The following is a 12436-nucleotide window of genomic DNA, read 5'->3' on the forward strand; positions in this document are numbered from 1 at the left end:
TCATACCTTTCATCTGTTTTATTGTATTATCGTGCGAATTGCTCCGTGGTACCTTACGGGTACCTGAATTTTATTTGAATGAAGATGACTCTGTCATGCTCGACGTCATATTGCATAATTTCTATACAGCATATGCAATAAACCAACCAGAACAGTATAGCAATTGAAATAATAGGCAGTTCTAAGATAGGTTAAGAAGAATATAACGTCACAATTCTGTATTATTATTCAAGGTTGTAACGTGTGTCTATTCTGTCATGTAGGCCTACCTAGCAACAGACACGCCCCCGGTACAAACAGATGAAATTTGTAGAAAAGCGTGATTATGAAAAAAAACATTAAAAATGATACTTTGAGGTATTGTTTTTTTAATTTTTGTATGGCAGATCATACATACACATGTGCTGAGGTCAAAAAGGTAAAAATTTTGTTTTTGACCCCTGACTCACCTGTCATTCCAAACAACCCCTTAAGTTGGTTTTTGCGGAATATCAATTTCAAACGTCTTATTTTATCAAAAAGGAGTCATTTTCATTGTCCTCATAATATTAGCTTGCCAATGATATGATGTTGTTTTTGCGATAGACCTGCCCTTTAAGGTTTTCTGTTAAATTCCATAACAATTTGAACGCTACTGATCATTCTCTATTGTTATGCATAATCACCCTAAAAGTCGATCGATAAATGTTGAAATTAACACAATTGAGACATACATCTTTTTGTTTTGAAATCAATTTTCACGGTCAAATAAAAAATCAATTAAAAATTAAAAAATGTATAGACCGATATGATGTAGGCCTACTTTAGAAAAAAAGCTCATGGGCAAAGTTCAGGCTAGTAAAAATCGAAAATCTTACAATAGACGACTAAATTTCACACCTAAGTTAAACACCAGGATTTGAAGTAAAATATATAGTAATAAACAAGTCACATAGGTATGATGGTTAATATACTAGTTAATAGTCATTCGAACCTAAGATTATGTTAATATCGTACGCTCTGCTCCAGCGTGCCTCTGTGGCTCAGTTGGCTGGAGGGTCATACTACGAGGTCACCGGCTCGAATCAGACCAGATGCACTGTTTTTTTAACGTTTATAAATGTTCGCTGGCTACTCTGGGGAAAGATTAAAATTTGTTCAATATATCAACCCAAAGAACTAAGTAAATTTTATATATGTATTTGAGCTTATTTGTTATAAATATGCAGTTCTGATGTCTTCCACTCGGCTCCAGCATGCCTCTGTGGCTCAGTTGGCTAGAGCGTCGTACTAGTATTACGAAGGTCGCCGGTTTGAATCCGGCCAGATGCACCTTTTTTCAACGTTTATGTGCTTCGAATTTGTGGAAAATGGTGGCAACTTGTTGAAGTCTATACTGGGCATTCCTCTCAGTTGTAAGTCTACATTAGTTTATGCTAGACCATACAGTCAAGGTAGTGGTTAAAGCCATATTCGAACATTTGCTGATGGAGAACGCCCTCAATATTTTTACACGATTGTAATGTATTTCAGTAAACTAAGATACCCTGCAAAAAGCAAGACTTTATAGCTGGTGACATAATATAGTTTTGTCAAGATCCGAGATTTTGAATAAATCGTCTGAACAAGACGGTTGATTATTACGATGGAAATTTTAGTCGAACGCGTATGCGATGCATAGGGCCTGCACTTTGGCTCGTTTTTTGCAGGTTTAGATGGTCCAATAATCACAAGATGACTGACATGTGGTAACAAAGGCAACAGTCACTGCTATTTGATTACTTCGCCTGTGATTGGCCATCACTGTGATACGATGGTCAAAAAACCAATAGATGACTGACATGTGGTAACAAAGGAACCAGTCACTGCAAGTTGATTAATTCCTGTATGACTGGTATGACTGGCCATTCAATACATGCCTGTGATACACCAGAGAAGATGTAAAGAAAGGAGATAGATCCAGCTATCCTCAAACAAAATATGTGTGTTGCCGCTCATTCAAAAGCAATCAAAAGGGTTCGAACCCATGACGGGTGTGATACACAAGTTGCTGCTTACTAGAGTGCAGATCCTAACATCCAGTTTATTTCAAATAAAATATGACCGAAGTTCCATGGCAAATAATAATTTTGCACGCTTGGTTACGCTTTCAACCTCTACGATTTATGATACAGACTATTTTCAATTATCAAAATATCTTTATTAGGTTTGCAGGAAATGACAGGAAAATACATTAAAACAATAAAATATAGATGATAAAAAATCATCCGTTTCTAACAAAATCCTAAAACACTCTCCTAAATAATTAATATATGTTCCAAAATGGGCGGATTTTTTGGAATCTTTACAAAACTACATTTCTTTCTTATAGTATCCACGTGTGGTATCCTGCAGAGCAACATCAGGTACTTAACACACACATGTCATACTTTCAAGGAATTATCTATAGAAACATTGGATATGGTTTCAATTCTGGAGTGAAAATTAATCAACCGTAGTCGGCAACACACATCACATCAAAGGCTACTTTCAAGTAGATGTGTAACTACTTGAGAATAAAGGACTATGAATAGGTGCGACAGGATAACCTACGGGATTATCTCAAGGATATAATTCCGTTCTTCCTCCTTCTTTTTCAACTTTCCTGATATTACATATAGGGATGTGTGCGAGTATTACCTAATTATAATAGGGGCGTATCAAAAATGAATTCACACCCCTTTCAAATGTCGAGCCAAAGTGCAGGCCCTATGTTTATAACACAGTACGTACTCCGGTAGGTACATCGCGTGCGGGACACACACATCAAAGGATCGTACCATAGCACGACCGACGGAGTAACACGCATTGGCGCTGGTAGGAAATTCCAATTTTCTTTGCTTGACCTCAGATGTTCGCCTCAAAAATTAAAAGGAGACATATCTGACAGTAAACGGTAACATTTTATGGAAAAGAAATACTAATCTATTTTATGGAAATGTTATAACATGGCTCACAGTGTCATCGCCCCGATATCTTCATGGCAGAAAATGCCATGGTAGTTTGAATCCACAGCCACGCATGGCCATTGTGTTCCTACCTGTTTAATAGTTTTTAAATGCATAGTGGACTGAAGGACATCCGACTAAGGCTAATGACATAAGCCTGTGACTGACCTCTGTACGGTCAGCGAGCATACATTCCCCATTGTCATCTGCTTATAGACTGCCTCTACGATAGTCTCCTACACAGCCAGTTTGTGTCAGTCGGTCTGACACTCGTCGATCCTGTATGTTCGTGATAGCCACATACAGTCTGGTACCTCCACGAGGGTCTACGCTGCGCTATTTAAAATCTTGAATTTTGGTCACTTTTTCAGCTCAAGACGCAAGCTACTCTCTCAAAGCGCAAACTAACGACTATTATATCTGTTCAAAATATATATTCAAGTGCAAGGAACCACATCTGGTTTCTTTATACGAAATCATTTACGGGAGATTTTTTTTCACCCCGGTATCCAAAGATTTATCGTCTAAATATCAATCGTGCATAGCACATTTACGTGTATCGATCCCGTGTATTCATTTCAGTGTCTCTGGTTGTATAATGTAATTATTAACCGGGCGATGTCGGTGTGTGGCTTTAAGTCTTCTTTCTTCTTCTGACGTCACACCACTATCAATCAGATGCCTGATGCAGTCCGATGGTTTTGGACCATCTTCTTTAGTTCTGAGCATTCCAGGCAGTGGGAAATCTACGGTAACACTTAATACGTATAAATTGAAGCTGATAATTTATGCAGTGAAAAAATTAATAAAATGGAACTATCTGAACTGGATTGTGTAATTCTACCATTTTCAGTCTCCTCTTCCTCGCCCTGTCTTTGAAATATGACCCTATTTTCGACGCAATCTTGAATATTGCCAATGGCTTGAATTTGTAGTAACATCTTGAATGCGTTATAGACCCAAAGAGGAGGTTACAAAAATTAATTTGGTAGAGTCCACTGGTCATGGTAAAATAATACTCATATTGGCTATTCTCACAATGATTTAAGTTTAGTTTAACTTACCTACAACATCTACAAAATACGATATTGCATTATAAGTCAAGATGTCAAAGGTTACTTTAATGCAAGGCATTCCAAGCAGTGCTAAGTCTACGTTAGTTTAATGCTAGGCATTCCAGGCAGTGGTAAGTCTACGTTAGTTTAATGCTAGGCATTCCAGACAGTGGTAAGTCTACGTTAGACAGTAGTAAGTCTGTGTTAGTTTAATGCAAGGCATTCCAGGCAGTGGTAAGTCTACGTTAGTTTAATGCTAGGCATTCCAGGCAGTGGTAAGTCTGTGTTAGTTTAATGCTTGGCAATCCAGACAGTGGTAAGTCTACGTTAGTTTAATGCTTGGCATTCCAGGAAGTGGTAAGTCTACGTTAGTTTAATGCTTAGCATTCCAGGTAGTGGTAAGCCTACGTTAGTTTAATGCTTGGCATTCCAGGCAGTGGTAAGTCTACGTTAGGTTAATGCTAGGCCTTCCAGGCAGTGGTAAGTCTACGTTAGATTAATGCTAGGCATTCCAGGCAGTGGTAAGTCTACGTTAGGTTAATGCTAGGCATTCCAGGCAGTGGTAAGTCTACGTTAGATTAATGCTAGGCATTCCAGGCAGTGGTAAGTCTACGTTAGTTTAATGCAAGGTATTCCAGGCAGTGGTAAGTCTACGTTAGGTTAATGCTTGGCATTCCAGGCAGTGGTAAGTCTAAGTTAGTTTAATGCTAGGCATTCCAGGCAGTGGTAAGTCTGCGTTAGGTTAATGCTTGGCATTCCAGACAGTGGTAAGTCTACGTTAGGTTAATGCTTGGCATTCCAGGCAGTGGTAAGTCTACGTTAGGATAATGCAAGGCATTCCAGGCAGTGGTAAGTCTACGTTAGTTTAATACTAGGCATTCCAGATAGTGGTAAGTCTACGTTAGTATAATGCTAGGCATCCCATGCAGTGGTAAGCCTATACTAGGTATTCCAATCCAGGCAGTGGTAAGTCTACGTAAATTATTACTTGCAACGACTCGTTATACCTAAAGCAGTAGATGTGGCATTGATGAACTACTTGCTATCAGCAGTAGATGTGGCATTGATGAACTACTTGCTATCAGCAGTAGATGTGGCATTGATGAACTGCTTGCTATCAGCAATAGATATATCATTGTTGAACTACTTGCTATCAGTAGTAGATGTGGCATTGATGAACTACTTGCTATCAGCAGTAGATGTGGCATTGATGAACTACTTGCTATCAGCAGTAAATAGGGCATTGATGATCTAATTGCTATCGGCAGTAGATGGATGGGACAGTGATGAATTACTTGCTATCAGCAGTAGATATGGCATTGATGAAGTACTTGCTATCAGCAGTAGATGTAGCATCGATGAACTACTCGCTATCAGCAGTAAATAGGGCATTGATGAAATCCTTGCTATTAGCAGTAGATGGGGCATTGATGAAATACTTGCTGTCAGCAGTAGATGTGGCATTAAAGAACTACTCGCTATCAGCAGTAGATGTGGCATTGATGAACTACTTGCTATCACTATCAGCAGTAGATGTGGCATTGAAGAACTATCCGGTATCAGCAATATATGTGGCATTGACGAACTATCCGATATCAGCAGTAGATGTGACATTGATGAACTACTCGCTATCAGCAGTAGATGTGGTATTGATGTACTATCCGATATCATCAGTAGATGTGGCATAGAAGAACTATCAGATATCAGTAGTAGATATGGCATTGATGAACTACTTGCTATCAGCAGTAGGTTTTAGGGCATTGATGAACTATTTTTGCTCTCAGCAGTAGATGGGGCATTGATGAATTACTTGCTATCAGCAGTAGATGTAGCATTGATGAACTACTGGCTATCAGCTGCAGATATGGTATTGATGAATTACTTGCTATCAACAGTAGATATGGCATTGATGAACTACTTGCTATCAGCAGTACATGTGGTATTGATGAACTACTTGCTATCAGCAGTAGATGTGGCATTGATGAACTATCCGATATCAGCAGTAGATGTGGCATTGAAGAACTATCCGATATCAGCGGTAGATGTGGTATTGATGAACTACTTGCTATCAGCAGTAGATGTGGCATTGATGAATTACTTGCTATCAGCTGCAGATATGGTATTGATGAATTACTTGCTATCAGCAGTAGATGTGGCATTGACGAACTACTTGCTATCTGCAGTAGATGTGGCATTGATGAACTACTTGTTATCAGCAGTAAATACGGCATTGATGAAATACTTGCTATCAGCAGTAGATGGGGCATTGATGAACTACTTGTTATCAGCAGTAGATGTAGCATTGATGAACTATCCGATATCATCAGTAGATGTGGCATTGAAGAACTATCCGATATCAGCAGTAGATGTGGTAGGCGTATTGATGAACCACTAGCTCTCAGCAGTAGATGGGGCATTGATGAACTATCCGATATCAGCAGTAGATGTGGTAGGCCTATTGATGAACCACTTGCTCTCAGCAGTAGATGGGGCATTGATGAACTATCCGATATCAGCAGTAGATGTGGTAGGCCTATTGATGAACCACTTGCTCTCAGCAGTAGATGGGGCATTGATGAACTATCCGATATCAGCAGTAGATGTGGCATTGAAAATCTATCCGATATCAGCAGTAGATGTCGCATTGATGGACTACTTGCTATCAGCAGTAGATATGGCATTGATGAACTACTTGCTATCAGCAGTAGATGTGGCATTGATGAACTACTTGCTCTCAGCAGTAGATGTGGCATTGATGAACTACTGGCTATCAGCTGCAGATAAAGTATTGATGAATTACTGGCTATCATAAGTAAACAGGGCATTGATAAACTACTTGCTATCAGCAGTAGATGTGGCATTGATCATGTTGATTAACTACTTGCTATCAGTAGTAGATGTGGCATTGATGAACTACTTGCTATCAGCAGTAAATAGGGCATTTATGATCTAATTGCTATCGGCAGTAGATGGATGGGGCAGTGATGAATTACTTGCTATCAGCAGTAGATGTGGCATTGATGAAGTACTTGCTATCAGCAGTAGATGTAGCATCGATGAACTACTCGCTATCAGCAGTAAATAGGGCATTGATGAAATCCTTGCTATTAGCAGTAGATGGGGCATTGATGAACTACTTGCTGTCAGCAGTAGATGTGGCATTGAAGAACTACTCGCTATCAGCAGTAGATGTGGCATTGATGAACTACTTGCTATCACTATCAGCAGTAGATGTGGCATTGAAGAACTATCCGGTATCAGCAATATATGTGGCATTGACGAACTATCCGATATCAGCAGTAGATGTGACATTGATGAACTACTCGCTATCAGCAGTAGATGTGGTATTGATGTACTATCCGATATCATCAGTAGATGTGGCATAGAAGAACTATCAGATATCAGTAGTAGATATGGCATTGATGAACTACTTGCTATCAGCAGTAGGTTTTAGGGCATTGATGAACTATTTTTGCTCTCAGCAGTAGATGGGGCATTGATGAATTACTTGCTATCAGCAGTAGATGTAGCATTGATGAACTACTGGCTATCAGCTGCAGATATGGTATTGATGAATTACTTGCTATCAACAGTAGATGTGGCATTGATGAACTACTTGCTATCAGCAGTACATGTGGCATTGATGAACTACTTGCTATCAGCAGTAGATGTGGCATTGATAAACTATCCGATATCAGCAGTAGATGTGGCATTGAAGAACTATCCGATATCAGCGGTAGATGTGGTATTGATGAACTACTTGCTATCAGCAGTAGATGTGGCATTGATGAATTACTTGCTATCAGCTGCAGATATGGTATTGATGAATTACTTGCTATCAGCAGTAGATGTGGCATTGACGAACTACTTGCTATCTGCAGTAGATGTGGCATTGATGAACTACTTGTTATCAGCAGTAAATACGGCATTGATGAAATACTTGCTATCAGCAGTAGATGGGGCATTGATGAACTACTTGTTATCAGCAGTAGATGTAGCATTGATGAACTATCCGATATCATCAGTAGATGTGGCATTGAAGAACTATCCGATATCAGCAGTAGATGTGGTAGGCCTATTGATGAACCACTAGCTCTCAGCAGTAGATGGGGCATTGATGAACTATCCGATATCAGCAGTAGATGTGGTAGGCCTATTGATGAACCACTTGCTCTCAGCAGTAGATGGGGCATTGATGAACTATCCGATATCAGCAGTAGATGTGGTAGGCCTATTGATGAACCACTTGCTCTCAGCAGTAGATGGGGCATTGATGAACTATCCGATATCAGCAGTAGATGTGGCATTGAAAATCTATCCGATATCAGCAGTAGATGTCGCATTGATGGACTACTTGCTATCAGCAGTAGATATGGCATTGATGAACTACTTGCTATCAGCAGTAGATGTGGCATTGATGAACTACTTGCTCTCAGCAGTAGATGTGGCATTGATGAACTACTGGCTATCAGCTGCAGATATGGTATTGATGAATTACTGGCTATCATAAGTAAACAGGGCATTGATAAACTACTTGCTATCAGCAGTAGATGTGGCATTGATCATGTTGATGAACTACTTGCTATCAGTAGTAGATATGGCATTGATGAACTACTTGCTATCAGCAGTAGGTTTTAGGGCATTGATGAACTATTTTTGCTCTCAGCAGTAGATGGGGCATTGATGAACTACTTGCTATCAGCAGTAGATGTGGCATTGATGGACTACTTGCTATCAGCAGTAGATGTGGCATTGATGAACTACTTGCTATCAGCAGTAGATGTGGCATTGATGAACTACTGGCTATCAGCTGTAAACAGGGCACTGATAAACTACTTGCTATCAGCAGTAGATATGGCATTGATGAACTACTTGCTATCAGTAGTAGATGTGGCATTGATGAACTACTTGCTATCAGCAGTAGACGTGGCATTGATGAACTACTTGCTATCAGCAGTAGATGGGGCATTGATGAATTACTTGCTATCAGCAGTAGATGGGGCATTGATGAACTACTTGCTATCAGCAGTAGATGGGGAATTGATGAACTACTTGCTATCAGCATTAGATGTGTCATTGATGAACTACTTACGCTCAGCAGTAGATGGATGATGCAGTGCTGAATTACTTGCTATCAGCAGTAAATAAGGCATTGATGAACTACTTGCTATCAGCAGTAGATGGGGTATTGATGAACTACTTGCTCAAAGCAGTACGTGTGGCATTGATGAACTACTTGCTATCAGCAGTAGATGTGGCATTGATGAACTACTTACTCTCAGCAGTAGATGGACGAAGCAATGATGAATTACTTGCTATCAGCAGTAAATGGGGTATTGGTGTACTACTTGCTACTCAGCAGTAGATAGATGGAGCAGTGATGAATTACTTGCTCTCCGCAGTAGATGGGGTATTGATGAACTACTGGCTATCAGCAGTAGATGTGGCATTGATGAACTACTTGCTATCAGCAGTAGATGTGGCATTGATGAACTACTGGCTATCAGCTGTAAACAGGGCACTGATAAACTACTTGCTATCAGCAGTAGATATGGCATTGATGAACTACTTGCAATCAGTAGTAGATATGGCATTGATGAACTACTTGCTATCAGCAGTAGACGTGGCATTGATGAACTACTTGCTATCAGCAGTAGATGGGGCATTGATGAACTACTTGCTATCAGCAGTAGATGGGGCATTGATGAACTACTTGCTATCAGCAGTAGATGGGGAATTGATGAACTACTTGCTATCAGCATTAGATGTGGCATTGATGAACTACTTACTCTCAGCAGTAGATGGATGAGGCAGTGCTGAATTACTTGCTATCAGCAGTAAATAAGGCATTGATGAACTACTTGCTATCAGCAGTAGATGGGGTATTGATGAACTACTTGCTCAAAGCAGTACGTGTGGCATTGATGAACTACTTGCTATCAGCAGTAGATGTGGCATTGATGAACTACTTACTCTCAGCAGTAGATGGACGAAGCAGTGATGAATTACTTGCTATCAGCAGTAAATGGTGTATTGATGAACTACTTGCTACTCAGCAGTAGATAGATGGAGCAGTGATGAATTACTTGCTCTCCGCAGTAGATGGGGTATTGATGAACTACTGGCTATCAGCAGTACTATGTGGCATTGATGAAACACTTGCTATCAGCAGTAGATGGGGTATTGATGAACTACTTGCTACTCAGCAGTAGATAGATGGAGCAGTGATGAATTACTTGCTCTCAGCAGTAGATGGGGTATTGATGAACTACTGGCTATCAGCATGCAGTAAATAGGGCATTGATGAAATACTTGCTATCAGCAGTAGATGGGGTATTAATGAACTACTTGCTACTCGTCAGCAGTGATGAATTACTTGCTCGCAGCAGTAGATGGGGCATTGATGAACTACTTGCTATCAGCAGTAGGGCCTAGATGTGACATTGAAGAACTACCCGATATCAGCAGTAGATGTGGCATTGATGAACTACTTGCTATCAGTAGGCCTATAGTAGCAGATGCACGTGCGAACATTTTGAAATTTTAATGCTTAAGGAGTATTTCGTGATCTTAGCAGCCTCTTTTTATGACATTTTTCAGTAGATAGGCTATCCACGAAAAAAGATTATTCCCAAAATTTCAGTTGATTCCGATTTTGTGCTTGTGAGTCAACGAATCAACAGATAAAGAAATTACAAATGTGGAACAATGTAATGTTTGCTTTCTCCATTTATTATTACTAGTAACTTACGAATTCACAGCTTTAGAGAATATTATTGTTAGTATAAAGCAATGGTTTAAGTCAGAGAATACACTCGAAACTGTTGATTCTTGAAAATAATCCACTCGCTCCGCTCGTTGATTATTTTTCAAGAATCAACAGTTCCTCGTGTATAAACAAGTCACATAGGTATGATGGTTAATATACTAGTTAATAGTCATTCGAACCTATTATGTTAATATCGTACGCTCTGCTCCAACGTGCCTCTGTGGCTCAGTTGGCTGGAGGGTCATACTACGAGGTCACCGGCTCGAATCAGACCAGATGCACTGTTTTTTTAACGTTTATAAATGTTCGCTGGCTACTCTGGGGAAAGATTAAAATTTGTTCAATATATCAACCCAAAGAACTAAGTAAATTTTATATATGTATTTGAGCTTATTTGTTATAAATATGCAGTTCTGATGTCTTCCACTCGGCTCCAGCATGCCTCTGTGGCTCAGTTGGCTAGAGCGTCGTACTAGTATTACGAAGGTCGCCGGTTTGAATCCGGCCAGATGCACCTTTTTTCAACGTTTATGTGCTTCGAATTTGTGGAAAATGGTGGCAACTTGTTGAAGTCTAGTTATATACTGGGCATTCCTCTCAGTGGTAAGTCTACATTAGTTTATGCTAGACCATACAGTCAAGGTAGTGGTTAAAGCCATATTCGAACATTTGCTGATGGAGAACGCCCTCAATATTTTTACACGATTGTAATGTATTTCAGTTAACTAAGATCATGAAGATACCCTGCAACAAGCAAGACTTTAGCTGGTGACATATATAGTTTTGTCAAGATCCGAGATTTTGAATAAATCGTCTGAACAAGACGGTTGATTATTACGATGGAAATTTTAGTCGAACGCGTATGCGATGTTTATAACACAGTACGTACTCCGGTAGGTACATCGCGTGCGGGACACACACATCAAAGGATCGTACCATAGCACGACCGACGGAGTAACACGCATTGGCGCTGGTAGGAAATTCCAATTTTCTTTGCTTGACCTCAGTTGTTCGCCTCAAAAATCTGTCAAAAATTAAAAGGAGACATATCTGACAGTAAACGGTAACAATTTATGGAAAAGAAATACTAATCTATTTTATGGAAATGTTATAACATGGCTCACAGTGTCATCGCCCCGATATCTTCATGGCAGAAAATGCCATGGTAGTTTGAATCAACAGCCACGCATGGCCATTGTGTTCCTACCTGTTTAATAGTTTTTAAATGCATAGTGGACTGAAGGACATCCGACTAAGGCTAATGACATTAGCCTGTGACTGACCTCTGTACGGTCAGCGAGCATACATTCCCCATTGTCATCTGCTTATAGACTGCCTCTACGATAGTCTCCTACACAGCCAGTTTGTGTCAGTCGGTCTGACACTCGTCGATCCTGTATGTTCGTGATAGCCACATACAGTCTGGTACCTCCACGAGGGTCTACGCTGCGCTATTTAAAATCTTGAATTTTGGTCACTTTTTCAGCTCAAGACGCAAGCTACTCTCTCAAAGCGCAAACTAACGACTATCATATCTGTTCAAAATATATATTCAAGTGCAAGGAACGACATCTGGTTTCTTTATACGGAATCATTTACGGGAGATATTCATCATTTTTCACCCCGGTATCCAAAGATTTATCGTC

General features: G+C 39.8%; 2 non-coding genes across 2 annotated transcripts; both read left to right on the forward strand.

Annotated features, from left to right (window-relative positions):
• The first annotated feature begins 1237 nt into the window (after window positions 1-1237).
• On the forward strand, window positions 1238-1311 carry Trnat-agu (transfer RNA threonine (anticodon AGU)). Its single transcript has one exon. It is a non-coding gene; the product is annotated as a tRNA-Thr (tRNA).
• A 9919-nt stretch (window positions 1312-11230) lies between these two features.
• On the forward strand, window positions 11231-11304 carry Trnat-agu (transfer RNA threonine (anticodon AGU)). The gene has a single exon. It is a non-coding gene; the product is annotated as a tRNA-Thr (tRNA).
• Window positions 11305-12436: the final 1132 nt, after the last annotated feature.

Source organism: Amphiura filiformis, chromosome 11, assembly GCF_039555335.1.
Source record: "Amphiura filiformis chromosome 11, Afil_fr2py, whole genome shotgun sequence".
Taxonomy (NCBI): Eukaryota; Metazoa; Echinodermata; class Ophiuroidea; order Amphilepidida; family Amphiuridae; genus Amphiura; species Amphiura filiformis.